The sequence below is a fragment of the Lycium ferocissimum genome, chromosome 2, assembly GCF_029784015.1.
Source record: "Lycium ferocissimum isolate CSIRO_LF1 chromosome 2, AGI_CSIRO_Lferr_CH_V1, whole genome shotgun sequence".
NCBI classification, from domain to species: Eukaryota; Viridiplantae; Streptophyta; class Magnoliopsida; order Solanales; family Solanaceae; genus Lycium; species Lycium ferocissimum.
Genome location: NC_081343.1, coordinates 39,183,674 through 39,204,760, shown reverse-complemented (window position 1 = coordinate 39,204,760; position 21,087 = coordinate 39,183,674).

Here is a 21,087-nt window from a genome sequence, read left to right as displayed (position 1 = left end):
CCATAATTCAATATAAAGTTTATCGTCTTTCGCTCAATTCACTAAATACGTTATAATCTAACGAATATAATCTCGAATCAATGTAATTCCATGGATATAAAGAGAGGATCTTACCTTATTAACTTCCAATTGATCCTTGATGGTTTCAAACCCAAGATCCCGCCATCTTTCACCTTGCTTCGCAATAATCGCAATAATATGATGTTGTCATGAGCTTCCTAAGCCTAGATTACGTAATCTCATTATGATTTCTTGGTTTTTAATGATAAGGAATGTTGGGAGATGATTCTGTGGTCTTTAGGGGTCTTGAAATATGTAGAAAAATGGGGAAAAGTGAGAGGTGGAGGCTTATATAGGTCACAAGGTCGGTTCCCACCGTCTCAAAATTTGGCCTTCGCGATCGCGAGGCCTTTGGCTGGCGATTGTGGAGAAGCCTCTGGTAGTCTATCTTGAAAAGCCCATAACTTTCTACTCCGATGTCGTATCGATGAAAAATTTATTGCGTTGGAAACTTCAATTTACATATTTTTGCGTTCCATAGCTCCTCATATTCTAGGAGATGGACCTCCCTCAAGATGGACCAAAAGTTCTGTCCAGTATTCTTCCAAGTTTTTTCAAAATTTTGACAAACTTAATTTCTTCATTTCACTTGATCCCGGAACCCTTAGATACTCTCTTAATACTTGTTAAAGGTCTTGCTAGCCTTATAAGAGTCCCATGACCTCTCCGACTTACGTTAATTTACTTACGACACAAACGACGCAAAAATTTTCGAGGTGTAACATTCTTCCTTTCTTAAAAACATTCGTCCTTGAATGTTAAACTAAAACTCTCAAATGTCTTATGGAAATTTTGGCAGAACTTGAGAAAACACACGTTTAAGAATAGAAGAAGAAGTTTGTATTTCTGTGTGTTTTGGAGTGCACGATATACTCCTATTTATACATGAGATATACACCTATATTCTAGGTATACAAGATCTACTCTTACTCTCCAAGATAATCTTATACAAGTGTTTCACTCCTTCTAAACTAGTACTAAGTGATTGAGTCCTTATCAAGACTACTAACATAATTATCAAGAATACATTGATCATTATCATGATCATTATCTTCAACACTTCCCCTCAAGCTTGTGGGAGGTGAGTTCACCACACATAGCTTGTCTCTGAAAAATTTGAACAGATTCTTGCCAAGAGCTTTGGTGTGAACATCTGCTAACTGATCTTTTGATCTAACAAAAAAACGAGTAACCAGTTGTCCTTGAGCCACCTTTTCCCTGACAAAATAATAATCTAGTTCCACATGCTTAGTTCGAGCATGCATAACTGGATTTGTAGTCATGTACAAAGCACTTAAGTTGTCACAAAATAGAGTAGGGGCAGTTCTGTGGTATACCCCAATATCTTGTAGTATGTAACTTATCCATGTGATTTCAGCTACAGTTGCTGCCAATGCCCTATACGCAGCTTCAGCACTCGATCTTGCAACAAGGTTTTGCTTTCTTGATAACCAGGACACACAGTTTGCACCAAGATACACACTATATCCAGTTGTGGATCTTCTTGTAACAGCACAGCCTGCCCAATCTGCATCTGAGAAACCATATAGCCTAAAGGAGGACTGTGATATGATTCTTAGTCCATGATCAATTGTTCCCTTGACATACCTCACTCTTCTTTTAACAGCCTGAAGATGCATACTGTTTGGATTCTGCATAAATTGACTTGTAAGATTTACAGCATGAGTGATATCTAGCCTGGTGAGAGTAAGATACTGCAAGCTTCCCACAATACTTCTGTAAACTGAGGGATCAACTGGACTACCAACTGCTTCTTGCAATCCATGCTTTTGAGTTAATGGAGTATGCACTTCTTTTACTTCTGCCATATTCACCTTCTTGAGCATATCACTTGCATATTTGCTTTAGGTTAGATGAATCCCTCCAGGAAAGTACTTCACTTCAATACCCAAGAAGTAACTCAAGGGTCTAAGATCCTTCATAGCAAATTCACTTCCCAGCTTCTGCACTACTTCCCCTGTCTGCCTTGAGTTGCTTCCTGTCACAATTATATCATCCACATACAACAACAGTAATATTGTCCCTGCTGAGTTATGAAGTGTGAATAGAGAAGAATCTGCCCTACTACACTTGAACCCAAGGTGAAGGAGGAATAAACTGAACCTCTCAAACCAAGCTCTATGAGCTTGTTTGAGTCCATAAAAAGCCTTCTTTAGAAAACAGACATGATTTGGATGTTGAGTATCAATGAAACCTGGAGGCTGACTCATATAGACTTGTTCTTGTAAATAACCATGCAAGAATGCATTCTTAACATCTAACCGTATCAATGGGCCAGTAAGGTAACCGCAACAGACAAAATGACTCTTATGGTAGTAGCTTTCACTACTGGACTGAAAGTTTCCTCAAAGTCTATACCCTCAAGTTGTGAGTACCCTTTTGCAACTAGCCTTGATTTGTGTCTCTCTATGGATCCATCTGGTTTCATTTTTGTCTTAAACACCCACTTAGATCCCACTACATTCATGTTGGAGTTCTAGGTACTAGGATCCAAGTATCATTTTGATGTAAAGCTGTTAACTCTTCTTGCATTGCTGTCAGCCAGTGAACAGAACTAAGAGCTTCTTTTATAGATTTAGGTTCTGCTACATCAGTTTTTATAACAGCTAATAAGATGTGAGTGATAGGAAGTGACTTAGCTTTGAGTCTTGTAACCATGTGATGATTCTGAGTGTCAGGTGCAAGCTCATCTTGAGTTGTGTTGCATGGTGCTATGGAGGGTGATCCATCCTGATTATTGAAGAATTTGGAGAAATCCAACTCAAGTTGTATGACATTTGGATCTGCTACACTGAATTTATTAAACTGCTGATTTGAAGAGACTGTATGTTCAATAGTTTGTTGTAACTCTTGCACCCTATCTGAGTCTGAGTCTGAATTCTGCTTATCTGTGTCAAGCCTTTGGTCCTGATGATCCTGTGTTGCTGCAGTTGGTGAAGAAGGGTCAATAGTAGCATTGTCAGTGATAATATCATCCTCTAGTACTTCCCCTGGAGAAGTATGATGTGATGAACCAGATTCAGCCTATGATTCTGAGAGAAACTCAAAAAATGTAGCCATATGATTGGCATCTGTGAGTACACTATCAGTTTTTGTGTCCGTCACATAAGGAAGAGTTAGTTCATCAAACACAACATGTCTTGATACAAAAACCTTCCTTGTTGATGGATCATAACACCTATATCCCTTATGCAAGCTGCGGTAACCAATAAACACACATGGATAGGACTTGGAAGAAAGCTTATGTTTCCCTTTCAAATAAGGAAAACATCTGTAGCCAAACACTTTTAAGCTGCTGTAGTTAGGATGTGATCCATGTAACTTGTGAAATGGTGTTTCCTTATTAAGTATAGAAGATGGCAATCTATTTATTAAGAACACAGCTGTAAGAAAAACTTCAGTCCATAAATACAAAGGCAACTTGGCATGAAGTAGAAGTGTTAATCCTATTTCTACTACATGTCTATGTTTCCTTTCTGCAAGTCCATATTGTTTAGGAGTATGAGGACATGAAATATGTCTCACAATGCCACAATTCTCTAAGTACTTCACAAACTCTGAACTTGAGAATTCACCACCACCATCACACTGAAAAATCTTAATATTCTTTGAAAATTGTTTCTCAACCATTTTATGAAACTTTACAAATGTTTCAAAGAAATTAGATTTTCTTTTTAATGGGTATAACCAGGTGTATCTACTATAATCATCAACAAAAAGAGCATAATACTTCATATGTTGGGAGGATTCAACATGAGCAGGACCCCATAAGTCACAATGAATTTTCAACAAAGGCTCATTTTCAACTTTATTTTTCAATTTGAAAGGAAACTTACAACCTTTTCCCATTTGGCAACTAACACAAATAGTAGGAGTTTTATTCCAACATGTGATATTGATACACTTATTTTTGCTAAGTACTTCTAAAGACCTAGAATTTGGATGTCCAAGTCTGGCATGCCAAATGTCACTAGAGCTCCTTCTTGTTTGTGTGGCACTTAAAGCAAGAAGGTTGTCAACTTTCAAAGCACAGATATATCCCCTTTTAGCACCCTTGGCCATTTGCTTCCCTGTCTTCTTGTCATTTTCATCAAACTCAATACTGCAACAGTTATCTCTGGTCATCTTACTTACTGATAACAGGTTTTTCTTGAGTTTAGGAACTACAAACACTTCACTCATTTTTAGACCAGAGATAGTTCCTTTTCCAACATGTGTGATATTAAGTTTTTCTCCATTTCCAACTACACTTTTATCTCTTCCATTATAAGGTTTAAGATTAGTCAGATTACCTGTAGTGTTGGTCATGTGTGTGCTTGCACCTGAGTCCATATAGTGAGCATTGTCACCACCATTTTGATTGTTCATGTTGAGTGCAGACAGTGCTTGAGGCAGATCTTCTGGTGCCTGGTAGGAGAAATCCCATCTGTAGAAATGTTTAAGTGCAGTATGATTGTTTTTACCACATATTTGACATGCTGAACTTTCCTATCCTTTTGAAGCATTTCCAAAACTAGAACCTTGATTATTCTGAATAGTTTGATTATTGCCTTGTCCTGCAGGTCTAAAACCTTTCCCCCTTGAGCTATAGTTACCTCTCTTGTTTGAGAAGTTTCCTCTTCCTCTATTATTGTAAGTCTTCTGTGCTGTAAAAGCCATGTTGTGATTCAGTTGTTGTGAATCATCTCCTTCATCCTCTCTGAGATCAAAACCTCTTAAGGCAGTCACCAATTAGCTCAGTGTTGGATAAGGTGCTTTTCCAAGCATCACAGTCCTAAAGTTTCTGTATTTAGGACCCAAGCCTGCAAAGTTAATTACTTTACTGTCATCATCCACAGGCTTGTGTATAGCAGACAAGCCATCACAAATGCTCTTAAACTCCTTCAAATATTCATCAATGGTTCTACTGCCAAGTTTGATGGTTTGAAGTTGTTGCTTCAACTGGAATTTCTTATCTTTAGTTGCCTGCAGATAAGTGTCCTCAAGACATTCCCACATCTGTTTAGCAAGCAGGCATCCCACAATGAGATACATACTCTCCTCTGACATTGTGCCAGATATCCAACTCCTTAACAAGACATCTTTTTTAGCCCAATCATCAGCAGAATCCTTTTGCTTGTCATTACTTTTGTCACTGTCATTATCACTGCTTTCGCTAGTGCCTTCCTTACTAATGATTTCTGCCTTATCCTCAATGAGATAGGCAAGTCTCATCACTTGAATAAGTTGCATCATTTGTGTTCTCTATATCAAGTAGTTAGAAGGTTTCAACTTAACAGGACATGAAGCAATGAGGTGATAAAGAGAGGATGTTGAAAAGGTGTTTGAGGCCATGTGAGTAGGATTATTTGTGTGTAGAAAAGAGAAACTGGATTTTAGCAGCGGAATAAAATTCGGAATGCTCCTGATACCATGAGAAAACACACGTTTAAGAAGAGAAGAAGAAGTTTGTATTTCTGTGTGTTTTGGAGTACACGATATACTCTTATTTATACATGAGATATACACCTATATTCTAGGTATACAAGATATACTCTAACTCTCCAAGATAATCTTATACAAGTGTTTCACTCCTTCTAAACTAGTACTAAGTGATTGAGTCCTTATCAAGACTACTAACATAATTATCAAGAATACATTGATCATTATCATGATCATTATCTTCAACAGAACTTCCTCTATAATTGTAATACTACCAACCTTTCACGTAGCAAACCAACAATACAATGCCAGACAGGGCTACAACAATAAGTAAGAACAATAGCCCACACAACCAATGACAATAACTAACAACATATACGTACCTGAAGGCTATGATGTTTTAGTGTGAACCTCCTCTGGGAGTGATAACAACTGCGGTTACATGAATTTTATATCTCTGTATAACACCCTTTCCAATATACTCTATACACTAAGGAGTCCCTCGTCAATATCTAGCTCATTAAGCAACATGCATCGCCCTTTTACCTTTCCTAACCAATTATGTCCCTTTTTTAAACATTCAAATAACAACTATCCTTGGAGAAATCTTGCGTTCCGTATCATATTCTTTTTAGAGTTTAGTTATCATCATCCTTATAACCGATACTCTTTCCGTTTTCGTAATTCCTATTTCACCTCTTTCTGCTCGTAAATCATTGGCATATTTACACTCAAGGATCATATTTACACATTTACGTATCGTTTCCACGTCTTACCTTGAGGGAAAAAAAAATACAAATCCCATATAATCATATCGATGTCTCATTAATAGAATAAGAGTTACATTTACTCTTGGCATACACGTATAAGTTGACTTTATTAAGGGAAATTGAGGGACGTTTGGCAATTAGATATCCTTAGCAGGGAACAAGTGAGGGTATTTGGACTTCATTTCCTCTTTGGCTTCCCATGTCATATCTTCCCTGCATTTGCTTTTCCACAACACCTTTATGAAAGCCACGCCTTTAGTTCTAAATCTGCGGATTTGCCTGTCAAGGAAGGAAATTGACTCTTCTTCGTAAGTTAGACTATCCGTGATTTGCATATCTTTTAATGGTACAATCCTTGGAGGATCTCCAATGCGTTTTCCTTAACATAGACACATGAAAAGGCGAAATGAACTGCTTTTAATTCTGACGGAAATCCCAGTTCATAGGCTACTAGACCGACTTTTTGAAGGATCTTATAAGGGCCAATGAATCTCGGACTAAGTTCTTCCTTCTTAGCGAATCTCATAACACCCTTCATAGACAATATTTTCATTTTCAAGAATACCCCATCGCTAAATGGAAATTCTAGGTCTCGCCGTCGTACGTCTGAATAGGATTTCTGACGACTTTGAGTTGTCTTCAATTGCTCCTGGATCAGCTTTACTTATAATCCTCAAGGGAAGATCTTTTCCTCAAACTTACTCCAATTGAATTGAAACAGATTAAGTAGCAGTCAAAAATTTGTATCCATTTTTCCAGATATTATGCATGGATCGGGTATATCATGGTGAATTCTTCAGAAAAAATTATGTCTTGCGAATGGTGCGAAATGTAATATCTGGTACGAGGTATATTATCCTTGCTCCCTTAAGGACATTCCTCCTTGAATATAAGGGGGTGTATGGTGGGGAGGGGGGTATCATTAATAGAAACTAACGTGTCGTAATATAATTCAACAATACACGCATTTTGCTGGTTATGTATTGGCTATCCGTAGATATCAGTCCCTGTATTCGTGGTTATTTGCCTCCTCCTCGTGGTTTAGCCCTTAATAGCTCAACGCGCTTTTGTCCATACATCGGCTATTGTTCCACTTTCCCGGACTAGCAAGGACGGACCTTCGAACCCTCATACTCCGAATGTCATCTTTATCTTTTGCTATTGGCTCGCCTTTAATCATAGCTAGCTTTTCCCACCCGGCTATGTGAGTATTTTGTTCCCGAAAATTTCCTTTTTCTTCTCATTCTATTCTTGGTGTTGTGGAAAAGAAAATATTATTCATAAGAATTAGGGTCGAAGTATGATGTTAGTGGCTAATACCTTTACTCAGTTACCAGTTGAGAAGATTTCCTGGCCACCAATGCTGCGAACATGTCATGAGCTTTAGAGGCAACTAAGTTGTGTACTACTTTTTTTTTTTTTTTTTTTTGGTAGTTGCTTCTCCTTGCCCCTCAGTATTACTTCATCTTCTCATCCCTTCGTCTGCATCTAGGTTCCTGGCTGCAATATGTTGTCATCGACTTAGGGTCTTATAGGACGTCTCTTTCTTATGAGTTTTCTTCACATGTTTTTCCTTTATAACCATCTCAGTGTTCGTCCCTTCGAGTCTGGACTTATGGTCTCCTGTCACCATATCCCTTTGTTGCATTGCACTAGCCTCAAAGCTTTAATCCGCCTTATTCAATTACGGATAATGTCTCCTTCATTGTACGTTCTCATTTTGTGTTTCCACCTGTTATGCATCATCGGTGTGATATTTTTTATTTGACACAGAACTACAGGTATCAATTACCATTCGCAACGTCCTCTAGATCTGGTACGCAGCTTGCCTCAGCGATTCGGGTCTGCCTGCTCTCCCTTATTTAAGACTATGTAATCCCCTGACTTGTTCCGACTCGCGCCTCGTTTATACGTGTTTGTGTCATTGTTTCCCTTTTCTATATGGTGGTTTACTTCACTAGCACGTCATTCTTTCTATAGGAGGGCTAACTTATCATCTCACTATCATTCTTACCAATTGAGTTTAATACCTATGTACTTAGGATCTATGTCCTGGAATCTCCATGTTGTTTCGGCTTCCTTTTTTTTGCTAATGTAGTAGGTATTGAAGTTACTCTTTCTATTTTCATTACATTTCATGTACAAGATAAACATTTCGTTACATTTCATGTGCAAGATAATCATTACAACAATCTAACCTACAATATAATACGGAGCTTATTAACAAGTGAATCAAACCAACATTGTAGCGTATACCTTTTCCAACATTAATATTAACATAAAAATAACAAATTACAAGCCTAAAACTATTTTTAAAACCCAAAACCACCTAAATAAAATGCAACAACAACCACAAATATGGCAAACCAATTTCCAGCTTCCAACCCACCCTTGGAGACATTCAAGCTTATTAATCCTCTTTAGAAGTCCATTAATAACCTCTGTAGAATAAACATGGGTAGCTTTTCTATTCTAGCAACAATAGAGTTTTTATAGCTTGGGTTAGAGGCAGAAAAGGCTGAAAAAAGTCCAAATATAGCTATGGAGCTTTAACGAAGATACCCTACAATGCCAACAAATTTCATTCAACATTAGAGAAGGAAGAAAAGAAACTCTTAAAAAGACCAAAATATAATCGTGGCTGCATGATTTTAGGGTTTGTGCCCCTTAATGCGTGTACATCACACTCTTGTGTAACTAAGCCTCTAATATGTCACATAGTCTCGGTCAATGGTCAGATACATTTAAATAGTGAGTTTGAACAACTTGAGATGATCACTAAAAAACCATGAAGTTTAGGGGCGGCTTGTCAAAGCGAGACAAATAGGAGTGTCAGTCAAGCTATTTGGCCTAAACGAATTATACAACAATTCTACCAATTTCGGCTGTTGTGTAGTATAGAAGTCTCAAATTATTTGGTTAATGTAATAACACATTTTCTTAACTCGTTTCAACCCATTGGAGGTTTAAAACGTATTAACCTATTCAATACGCGGATTGATCACATGTGAATTGAGGGAGTCAAACAATTCCCTAAGTTGAATTTGCCATCAATAATTGTAAACAAAGTCATGATCCTTTTGAACAAGCCATGAAAGACAAACAACAGCTTAATAGAACTAGAGATTAATAGTCTATATTTCGCTGCCTAGATGCTCTTTTGAGTGTGATTTTAAACCGTTAAAATTAAAACATAGGGTAAATTATACACTAGTCCCTCCGGATAAAAAGAGTGCTCATTTAATCATTTGCACACCCCTTAAGAAAATACTTATTTCTAGGCAAAAATAGGTAATTTGACTAAACTACCCCTAATTAAATAGGTATTGGATTTGATTATTTAACACTTACTAAGGGTAATTTTGGAAGAATAAGGTTAGTTATTTCTTGATTTGGTAAGTGGACACTCTTTTTGATCCGGAGGGAGTAGTAAAATTACTTTATTTGCCTTATTTCTGGGATTTTCTCGACATATCATATACTTCACTTCAAGTGGCTTAAGTACATAATACAAGTCATCATAAATTCATCAAGTTCACATGATTCTCAATGTTGTTTGGATAAACCAAGTTCAATTAAGCATACAGGACAAATTAAAGATACCCAAGTCTAGTTTCCACCTTCATTACAAAAAGAGTACCAAAATGCAACCAAAAGAAACCATTGTACATATACGTATTGTAGTCTATTGCAAGGAATGGGGCTTTGAGATCTTTTGAACCTGTAAAACATTCTTCCCACAACAATTTCCCTGAATCAACTTGAAACGACAAGTCTGACCATTGGCTATTTTGTTAAGAGTTCGGAATTCAGCCCATCCTCCTTTTATCATAACCCTTGGGCCAACATGCACTATGTCCACTTTCCACTCGTTACCTTTTTCATTTACCAGTCTCATTTTCTTCATGTTAATTATGCCCGACCATTTAGCGAAGATCATTGGGATGGTCTAAACATATATTCATAAAACATGCACGTTAGTTTTCTGTCAAAGTAACACATTATGAAAGAAAAATAACATAAATTGTTTAATCTTACCATAAATTTTGAATGTGTCTTTCTTACTACCATTTCATAGTATGGATCTTTATTTTTCAAGTTCAGCACACTGAATCTGATCTTCTTTGGACCATTTTCTTGATCGCTTCCACTCTCAGCTTCCTCCTCCTCTGCAACACGTGTAAAATGTAAAGAACTTTTACACTATAACATGGAACTTTCCTTATTTTCCAGATTACTGATGTATGCCACTTATTATGGATGTGGATAACATGTAATTATCTTTTTTAAGTAATCTGATGTGATCGTACGTAAAATATATTTATTTAAATTGTTAATGTAAAAGTGTTAAACTCATACAAAATAGTATAACTACTCATTTTTAAAGGCAGATTATGGATCTCAGACTTATTAAGTTATATACTCACATTGACATGCAAGTCTCCAAAGTAACACTAGACTAAATTAAAGATCGAAACTTCAAAAAACCTGTACAAAGTATCACTCAACTCTAACGCGATACAACCTATATGCATCTTAAGCTCTGAAAACAGTTAAATACGTACCCAAATTCATAAGGAGAACGATATTACCTGATGATTCTTTTGTCTCCATTTTAATTTTCTTCGATTTTCTTCCGAAATCCATGTCATGTTCCTCTTCCGAGGAACTGCTGAGCTCCTGAAATACTCCTCTGCCACGAGAGTTTTTGTGGTAACTTTTTTGGGAGTAGGCAAGGACTTGGAATGTAGATTTATCAATGAGAAAGAAGAGCAATATGTCCCCTAGCTCCAATTTGTGATACGCCACAAACTGTGGCCACTCCCCTTCACATATGAAGAAATTGGAGTTTTGTCTCTCCATCTTTGCTTCCCACGACATTCCAACTACATTCGTTTTTAGTAAACATGTCTTGGCCAACATCGTCTTGTTTTCTTTGATGAAAACAGGCGGCATTAGCTTAAAAAAATCAAATTATTAAGTTTAGGAAAATTAAGTTGAAGGAAGAAGTAGAGTCAACATAGATGAATAAAGAGGAAATAATAAAAGGAAATTAAACGACTAGACTTACTAATTTATCCATAAAACCTTCTTTGAATAATAGTTTGCAAAAGGATGGATGCTTGTCCGGATCCACTATCATCTTGAGAATACAGTAAGAAACTAGCTACGGGTAATTACAGGCTAATAGTACAATCTTATATTCCCTCTGTTTCAATTTATGTGAACCTATTTTCTTATTAGTCCGTGCCAAAAAGAATGACATCTTTCTATATTTGGAAACAATTACCTTATGCAATGATTTATGGCCATACAAAATATATGTGACTCATTTAATACCACAAGTTTAAAAGTCTTCTCTACTTTCTTAAACTTCGTGTCGAGTTAAATGGATTCACATAAATTGAAACGGAGGGAGTATACTAATGATATGGCTCACTATTATTGACCGATAGCTAGCACTCATGCTTCTACTATTTGCGCAGTAGTTAACAAATGAGCAATTTGTTTAAATCTATTTTAATGTTTTATGTTTATAGTTTAGCTGATATATATACCAATAGTGTAGATGAAGTTTCCCTATTAGATTAATTCAACAGATAAAAGTGATTTGATAATGTTAATCTATTTTACATAATTGGTGTATTTAAGTTAAACTCATACATGTATATATACACAAGCTGAATAAAAATATGATTTGAATTAGTATCAATAATCCGTATTGATGCAAAATTGAATCAAATTAACTACTTATTTATTCATGGCAAGAAAAAAAAAAGGATCGGTACACTAATCACCACATTCAAATCCAGATCAGATCAAAATTTTCTTGTCAGACCTGATCACGTAAAAGTGAATCCGACTCCTTTCTATTTTTCAAATTTTATTTAGATGTGCGACACTTGTCCCATTAAGTATCAAATGTCCAACTTTAATTTGATTTCACTAGACAAGAGTATTCTAGCCATAATAATTAAAAGACAAAATTTTACTACCATTTAAATCTCTTCATCTTTCATAATTAATTCTTCCATAATTTAGAACCAATTAATCCAATTAAAGTCAAATCTCTTCATCTTTCATAAGAAATTTCCTCTCCCAAAATTTGGAACCAATAAATTTAATAAACGTTTAAAAAAAAATTAACAATAAATGTGAATGATTAAATCTAAGTCGGCAAAAAAATTGAACCGCCAACACTTAAGAGTTAAAATTAATTTCTTTTACAAAGTTTCCTAAAATTTTAGTGTACTGATCTTTTGATATTTATGACAAGGTCATAACAATATTTGTTTAATTATATTTTTTTCGATTTAAACGGTAATATTTAGTACTAGCTTTTTTTAATCATGTTGATACACTTTGTTTAGTTAATCAAAGCATGGTACCACACTGACATGCTTCATTAGTACGTTATCTATTTCGTCTGCTTTTCTCAGATTTTCTACTGAAATTGAAATTTATGGAACCTTTAAAACACTGTTGTCATTCCATTGGGTAGCAGTCATGTCATTTCATGAGCTGCCTAATTTTCACAATTTCCATTGTTTCTCTGGTTGGCAGTTTAGGTAATTAATTGGCAAGTTTGCGTCGGAGCTGAACCTGAATGAACATCATTGAGTTGAGCTGCGCATATCTATATTATATTAAAAACATGAACTCTCTAATTTAAAAATTAAATTACTTAAATATCCTTATAGAAATCTAATTATCCTATTTAATTAAAAATAAATAAACTGCCCCAAACTCACGCTTGAATACAAACAATGTGCCGTTTGAGACAAAAAAAATTGCCCAATTCCACGCTTGGATACAAAGTTGTGTTGCTTGAGAGAATAAAACACTAAGTAGCCGTTTGGCCATAAAAATTATTCACTTTTTTCCGAATTTTTTTTCACTTTTTTTACTTTTAGGCGTTTGGCCATAAATATTTGGAATACAACTCCGGAGTTGTATTCCGGAATACCAAAAACAAGAAAAAATTAATTTTCAAAATTTTTTCACTTTTTTACACTACATTTCACCAAAAACTACAATTTCAAAAACTATGGCCAAACACAACTCCAACTCCAACCCAACTTCAAAAATTCCAAAAAAAGTGAATTTGTTTTTGGTATTTATGGCCAAACGGCACCTAATTGAAACATGATTACAAACATGAGTTCCAATATGGCAATGTCTGAAAGTTCTCACATTCTCGATGTCTTTCTGGTGAATATAAAACAACAACAATAACAACATGCCCAGTATAATCCCACAAGTGAGGTCTGGTGAATATCATTGTGGAAATACTTTCAAATATATATATATAGAAAGGTAATATTTGCTATTTCTTGTTTAATTTCTGAGATGCTCTCCAACATGTGGCATCTGTTTTTCATTTGGATGGAAAGACATAGCGTCAAAGCAATATGAATTAAGAAGAAAACAACAATAACAATTGGTTTGACCTTCTTAACCCTTTTCTTTTATTTGTCAATTTTCCACTTTTTGTGATTTTGATAAATCTTATTTCTAAAAAATTTATTCATAGATTTTTTTCCCGGACGATCTCATACTGTAAATTGTGTGTTTTGTGTGTGTATTATAATTAGGAATAACACATGTTTGAAAGTTAAAAGTGTAATTCAGTCGCTAAAACGCAATTGGCATGAACAGTCATATGTAGACATCATAGAGATTTCAAATAGTGATCAAATGATATGAGTATAATATTTCAAAGAATCGTAAGACTTATATATACACTTTAAAGTAATTATATCATTTTGAGGTCAGACAAAACTAAATGTGAGATTTTTATTTAGTTATTATTGTAGCTTTCATTCCAGGTTGAAGATATAAATATGATGTAACTGAAATATATGGGAAATATTTCAATCTTAGAAGAATTCAAGTTAATATACGCATGTTACCTTGTGGTTACACATTAATATATTAATTTATGCTCTTAAACTCTTCTGCATGCATTATAACATATAATGAATTTTATACGTTAATACATATATAGAATGTGGGGGTCAACTATATTTTCTACAAATTAAATTATTTCGAACCCTAAAGATTTGTGTTAAAATGGGGTCGTTTGGTGTGAAGGATAAGAAAAAATAGTCCCGGGATAAAATTTTAGTGCCTCTTTATCTCATGTTTGGTTGAAAGAAAAATCCGGAATAACTAATTCCGAGATTAGTTATCCCGGGATTGTAGCCTTATTTTATCCCACCTTGAGGGCGGGATAACTAATCTCGGGATAATTTATCCTTGGGATAAGTTGTTTCCCAACCAAGTGAGATAGAGTGTTATGTGTCGGCATGTCGCATACGGGAACCAAAGAACAACTGGATAGACAAAACATATTGAAAAAAATTACTCTTTGTAGAATATTTATTGTTTAGTACAACTACATAGGCATAGATCATTATTTTAACATGAGATGTTTGGGTTTCTTAACTTAGCAATATCTGCAGGATAAATAATATCAAAAGGTCACTAAACTATGAGGAATTATGTAGCAAAGTCATTCAACTTTGTTTTGTATCAATAATATCACTCAATTAAGTTTGTTATAAAAAAATATGACATGACAAAATAAATTAATCGTTTATACCATGTAGACATGACTCCACAAATAAAACAAAATTAAAAAGGACTCATTTCTCATGCCCGATCCACCACCCACAAATCAAAATCATAATTTCCTTTGCTCTTGAAAATAGTTTATTGTCGCGCCATTGGAAGAAATTACAGCCACCTTTATTCTATGACAGAAAAACAAAACTTTTCATAAAACTTGCAAATCATTCCTAACATACAATTACAGATGCGACCCAAATTGTCTGCTTGTGTCAAATAATTCTTGGATAAATATCTATGTTTTCATATTTCAATTTGTTCAAATAACAGATTCCACTGTCCTTCGTGCTACTAAATTGAATGTTGTTCCAGCAGGGGAGCAAAAGGGTGGCTTCAAACAAATAATGTTTTGTTATTCTGTAGTAAAGCAAAGGTGGCTGCAATTTCATTCAATAACATGACGATAAATTATCGCCAAAAGCAAAAGAAATCATGATTATGATTTGTGGGTGGGTGGGTCAGATATAAGATATGAGTCTTTTTAAATTTTGTTTTACTTGTGGGGTCCAGGTCTACATGGCATAAAAACTTAATTCATTTTGTCATGTCATATTTTTTTTATGACAAACTTAATGAACATTTTTATAAGAAAAAAGTTCTAAGTTAGGTGATTTTATTGATATAAAACAAAATTGAATGACTTTACTATATAATTCTTCATAGTTGAGTGACCTTTTGAGATATTTACTCATATCTGCACCAGCCTCAACCTTTTATAATCATACGCAGATTACATCCTATAACTCATATTGTAATCACTATGCCTCAGACATAAGCAAAAGGTCCTTCTTAAGGTAGCAAAGTTAACAACTTGACAACTCACATAGTTATAAACAATATAACTTAACAGAATAGTAAAGATTTATCAATTACCAGTACTACGAGCACTAGCATAAAACGAGAGAACGACTTTTAGATAGCAACATGCATAGTTGTAGACTTGGGAGTGTTGAGAGTCTCAAACATAATTTGGGTCATCTTTTCGCAGTTAGCGGTTAAGAGGTGCTTCAGTTAGAAGGATTGCATGCTCCACAAGTTGAAATAGGGAGCTTTTATTCCGCGATAGAGTTACTATTTGCCTTAAGTTAATGTTCTGTTCGCAAAGTTTAGTGTTAGTTTGAAACGAAATTTAAAAAAAATCCAAAGGTTTGTTTGAAACAAACCATTTAGAAATTGTTTTATTTCCTAACAGATCTAATATTACTTTCAACGTAAATTTATTTTGTGTTATTCTAACGTGTTAATTGGGATTATTAGGTCACACAATCGATAATACCTAAGACTTTTACTAATTACCATTATTTCAATATACTAACTAAAATAAGAATTGTGCCTATGTTATATTTTTAAAATTGTTGTCTATTCAAACAAGAACATTAATCAGAATCGAGAGTACATAATCTATGTATTGTTACAATTATAATTTTTTTAAAATCTGTCCACCTAATCATCTCACATTTTATTCAAATGACAACAATTAGCAAAAAATGTGTACCTATTCATGTCTAGCGAAGCTTACCTATAAAGTTGTTGTTAATGATTTTCTTTGAGCTTAATTGCACCAAAGGGAATGATCTTATTGTTTGCTAAGGAAACTGTAAAATTTTTAATTGTAAATTGACTTTGATATTATTTTATTAAAATTATAAACTACACAATTTTGTATCCACGTGTAACGCATGTGTCGATAAACTAGTTAATTAAAAAGTCGTCATCATCATCACCTAAAAAACATATCCAAAGTGATCAGTTCATTCTTGCTTGGCATTATGTTAAACCCAGTCATGATATATCTTATGTTTAGCGTATATAATTACTCTGTTTTTATGTCTAGTGATACTCCGTCTATCCCGATTTATGTAAAGTGATTCGAACTAGGGGAGTCAAAACACTAAAATGTGATTATAAATTCATGTATATATTGTTCAAATATTTTAAAATAATTTATATATTAAAAATTACGCGAAAGATACCACATAGCTAATGATTTAAAATATTTTTTTTAAAAATGAGATGATTATAATCAATGAAATTATCTAACTCCCTAAACAGTAACACCTTCACATAAAATGAGACGGAAAGAGTAGTATTTTTATTAATTTAGTTTAAGAAGAATGATTCTTTTCTGTATTCGAAAGTAAATTTGACATTAATTTTTTCATTTTATACACTTAATAATATGGTTTTACATATAAAAAAAATATCATGACATGTTTAAGAGTAAAATCCCAAATACAATCTTTATGTTTTTCTTAAATATCTTGTGAAATCAAATTTCTGTCACATAAATTGAAACCATGGAGTATACACTAGGGATAAAAATATAAGTTACGAACACATATTTCAAATTTATTATTTACAAATATTGAACTTTAGAATTAAAATAGTGTTGACATATTGAAAAGCTTGTTTAATTTAAAGAATAACGCAAATTAAATGGAACAATGCTGTTTTCACTAATAAAATTTAAAAATTCCTCTAAAGACAAATTTACATCCAAACACAATCAACTTCGAAATACATCTTCTTTGAAATACACAATATTCAAGTGCTTTCTGACTGCTGCTAATTGGGCATGCACTACTCATGGAGATCTTTTTAACAGACTATATCACTTCACGGTATTCCAACCACTGAAGGATCTTTTTCCCGTTCTCTTATCAATATTAATTACCTACTGATCCTACCATATTCAGAAGGAAATATTATACTCTCTCCATCCCATAATAAGTACCACATTAATCAAAAATACGCATATTAAGAAATCAATAATGCAATGTAAAAGTCACTAAATTACCCCTATATAATAAAAAGAAATTACTTTTTCCTTTTTGAGTAGAGCATGCACAAGTAGTAATCCTTCTAACATTGGGAATCCAACAATACCAAGTTACTATTTGGTTTTTCCAATCATCATTTAAATGTTACGTTAACTTGTAAGTTTTTGTCTAAGAGTAAGTTGGAAAAAACTAGCAAATTTATGGCTTGATTTTCTAATATGACACTTATTATGGGACAAATTTTTTTAGCTAATGTGAAACTTATTCTGAGACGGAGGGAGTACTACTTAGTACTTACTTCTCCAATGTATACGGTTGCGCGTTACTAATTTGATCTAATCTGAACTTCTGAATGTGGTGATTTACTCGTTAACTTTATTTTTTGGCATAAACTAAAATTAAATAGACTCATTTTTAGCATCAATTCGGATTATTAATATAATGTTTGAAGCATATTTTTGTTCAGCTTGTTTTAAGAAGGGAAGGAGCTAGTGTTGTTTAGGTTGATTGCATGACATAACTAAACCTAGCATAAGAATACATATGAGAGAGAATATGAGATGTTATAGCGTAAACACCGCATAAGAGTAATTATTTACTATTTTACCATATATTTATTGCAGCATCTGATTAGTGATATTATATTAGATTATGTTCACATTAAGTTATATCAGCTAGAATGTAAAATAACAATATGTAATTAACAACGAGAATAAACCTAAAGTGAATAATCTATGTATAATAATTTCTTTGTTATTAATCCTCATATGACAATTCTTCGTTATTGATCATTATGGAGGCTGCTCCATACGGTTTCACGTGAACTCAATAGCCTTTGCTCGAACCCTGCACATATATTAAGAATTTTATCTATTGTATTGTACTGTGTTGTTAGTTTAAATACAATGTTTGTCTTGATTGTTACTTAAATTTTAATGTATCGTATCGTTAAATCCATCATTACATAACGACGAAAAGTCCCATTTTATGTAACGACTAATTTGGTGTTATTGTGTCGTTACCTTATCTTTTTTTTTTCTTCTCATTTTTATTATATCTAATAAATCTATTTTATCATTTACCCTACCTTTTTATGGTAGCTCTATCCAAAGGGCGGAGCCACATAGAGCCGAGGGGGTTCGGGTTCGACGGAAAACAACACTGTTTTTACAAGGTTAAAATTATTTTTTATGTATATATAGTAGATGTTGAACCCCTTTAGGCTTCTTCGTATGTATACTTTTTTATATTTTGAACCCCCTCGGCGAAAATCTTGGCTCCGCCATTGGCTCTATCCCGTGCCCTAAGGGTGTTCATGGGTCGATTTTTGGTTAAAATCAAACCAAACCAACTTAGTTGGTTTTTTTTATTTATTAAGACCAAACCAAACCAAATATAATACATAACCATCGGTTTGGTTGTTGTCGGTTTGATTCGGTTTGGTTAGGTTTTTCAATTTTCAAGAAACATAATGTTATTTCTCTCTTTCATTTTTTCCTACGATTAGGAAAGACTTTTTCATCATTTTTCAACTTATAATCCGCTATTACCCTTTTATTGTGGGAGCTATAATTTTCTGGATTATAGAGAAATATGTCTTAAGACCTATGAGCTTTAATGAAGTGACTAAAATTTGTAAGAAATACACCCCTTTTTTTTTAGGTAAATCTCATAATTGTTTCTTCGAATAAATGAGTTTGGATACATGAATTTCTTTTAAGGAATAAGCTTAAAGTGTAAAGTTCATTAGCCTAATAGATATAAAGAAAATTTCGATGAAAGAATAAACAAAATATTTAAGATTATGTATAAAAATTACTATATTGTGTGTGTGTATTTGTGTATATTATTAGTCGGTTCGGTTCGATTTTTTCTTCGGTTTATTTTTAATAAAACCAAATCAAACCAAACCAAATATTATCGGTTTCATAAAATTTAAAACCAAACCCAACTAACTATCGGTTTGGTTCGGTTTGCGGTTCGGATTGGTTTTTAACCAAACCGTGAACACCACGGCGTACCCTACTTTTCTTTTAGGTTTTTTTTTTTTTAATTTTTTTTTTTTAAGGTTTATTCTTCAAATTGCTGATCTGTGAGATTATGTAACGATAGGAAATGTTACAATCTATCCAAACGTTGTATTAATCAAAGCAATACAATACGACACAATACAACACATGCATTACATACAATATGATACATTATGAAACAATATATAACAACCATCCAAACAAAGTAAAATATCTATAAATATTTAATTGTGATCAACTCAGTTTCTCTTGCAGATTTAACTTGAGATCGCTGTTAGAATCCATAAACTTTAAATCTTTGATCCGCCTTTGATCATTACGCAAATAATCTCTACATATAATTCAATATAACTAGTATGCAAATAATAAGAAAAAAAACTGTAATATATATATATATATATATACAAGTAGGGATCTAGTAACTCAGTTGGTTGGCTACATGAACTTTCACCTTGTTGGTGAGAGTTCGAATCCCCACATTGTAACCCCCTCCTCTATTTCCCCTATCCCTATGTAACAAAAAAATAATTTAAAAAAAATATATATATATATATATATATATATATTATATATATATATATATATATATATTTAAATGACAAATAAAGTATAAACAAGGGTTCTCCCGGCCTACACAAAATTAAATTATTTACATGATATCCCCTTTTTAACCACTGTATGTGCACACCTCGAAGCTTTTGTTCCATTAATTAGTCACCAGCAGCAGCTTCTTCTATTCTATACCATCTTTTACAGCATTCATTTTGTAGCCTCTTCTTTCTCCTTTCTCAAAATGCTAGTTGATCCCAACAAGCATCCATCATTTTGCAAGCTTTTATTTAGACAAGGTTTCATGGATAAACTAGTAAGTTCTTTTTAGATTATCTTTATTCTTTACTTTTTCTTTTTGTTTATTGTGGTCTAAACTTAAGGATTTGATTTGTTAGCTAATGCCGCCTGCTTTCATCAAAGAACACAAGATCATGTTGGCCAAGACTTGCTTACTGAAATCGAATATAGTTGGAATGTCGTGGGAAGCAAATATGGTGAGAAAAAATTCAAATTACTTCATATGTGAAGGAGAGTGGCCACAATTTGTGATGCATCACCAACTGGAGCTGGGTGACATTTTGCTATTTTTTCTCATTGATAAATCGACGTTTCAAGTCCTGGTTTATAACCAGAAAAGTTATAAAAACTTTAGTGGGAGGCAACTTTTTGAGGAACTCAGCAGTTCATCGGAAGAAAAACAGGACGTTGGAAAAATGGGACATTCAAGAAAATCTAAGAGAGGTAAAACAGAAACAACAGAATCGTCAGGTAATGTAGATCGATCTTTTTATGGTAATGTAGATCGATCTTTTTATGCATTTG